At 55.7% G+C, this 1,316-nt stretch overlaps 1 pseudogene; it reads right to left on the reverse strand.

Annotated features, from left to right (window-relative positions):
- Window positions 1-294: 294 nt before the first annotated feature.
- On the reverse strand, window positions 295-1,296 carry LOC130611390 (olfactory receptor 14A16-like; annotated as a pseudogene).
- Between the last annotated feature and the right edge of the window lie 20 nt (window positions 1,297-1,316).

Raw genomic sequence — 1,316 nt, forward strand, 5'->3', positions numbered from 1 at the left:
GCAGCCAGTCCCCAACAGCCTTCCCTTCCCAAGACCTCAGGTCCCCATCAGCTTTCCCTTCTCCAGGATGGACAGCCCAGCTCCCCCACACTCTCCCCACAGGCACCGTGTTCCTATCCCTGCCTGTCCTGAGGGCCTGTTGCTAAACACACTCCTGCTTGCCAATAGCATTCCTGAACAACACGAGTGGCTGCTTAAGGAGAAAGAGATGAAAACTGACATTTCTGTGAAGACATCACCGCAAATCAAAACAGGAAAAAAAATGTAAAGCAGGAAAGACAGACGTGACCTGTCGTGACCTTCACTGGGAGTCTTTTGCAGAGCAAAACAGGCAGTATATGGTTGCTGAAACCCATCCATTCACCAGCTTCCTCACAGCATCCTTCAGCTCCTGGTTCCTCAGGCTGTAGATGAGGGGGTTCACTGCTGGAGGCACCACCGAGTACAGCACTGACACCACCAGATCCAGGGATGGGGAGGAGATGGAGGGGGGCTTCAGGTAGGCAAATGTGCCAGTGCTGAGAAGCAGGGAAAGCACGGCCAGGTGAGGGAGGCACGTGGAAAAGGCTTTGTGGCGTCCCTGCTCAGAGGGGATCCTCAGCACAGCCCTGAAGATCTGCACATAGGACCCCACAATGAAAACAAAACAGCCAACAGCAATCAGGGAGGCAACCACAAGAAGCCCAACTTCCCTGAGGTAGGAGTGGGATCAGGAGAGCTTGAGGATCTGGGAGATTTCACAGAAGAACTGCTCCACAGCATTGCCTCGGCAGAGGGGCAGTGAAAATGTATTGGCTGTGTGCAGAAGGGCACTGAGAAAGCCACTGCCCCAGGCAGCTGCTGCCATGTGGACACAAGCTCTGCTGCCCAGGAGGGTCCCATAGTGCAGGGGCTTGCAGATGGCCACGTAGCGGTCATAGGACATGGCAGTGAGGAGAAAATACTCTGCTGAAATGAATAAGAGAAAGAAAAAGAGTTGTGCAACACAACCTGTGTAGGAGATGGCCCTGGTGTCCCAGAGGGAATTGGCCATGGATTTGGGGACAGTGGTGGAGATGCAGCCCAGGTCCAGCAGGGAGAGGTTGAGGAGGAAGAAGTACCTGGGGGTGTGGAGGCGCTGGTCGCAGGCTGTGCTGGTGATGATGAGGCCGTTGCCCAGGAGCGCAGCCAGGGAGATGCCCAGGAAGAGCCAGAAGTGGCAGAGCTGCAGGTCCCGCGTGTGTGAGAATGGCAGGAGGAGGAACTGGGTGATGGAGCTGCCGTTGGACATCTGCTGCCTCTGGGCATGGGGCACCGTCAGAGGAGAAAAAGGCAGT

This window comes from Pezoporus wallicus, unplaced genomic scaffold (genome assembly GCF_028554395.1).
Source record: "Pezoporus wallicus isolate ANWC-B61680 ecotype Strahan unplaced genomic scaffold, APGP_CSIRO_Pwel_v1 contig_2471, whole genome shotgun sequence".
In the NCBI taxonomy this organism is placed as follows: domain Eukaryota; kingdom Metazoa; phylum Chordata; class Aves; order Psittaciformes; family Psittacidae; genus Pezoporus; species Pezoporus wallicus.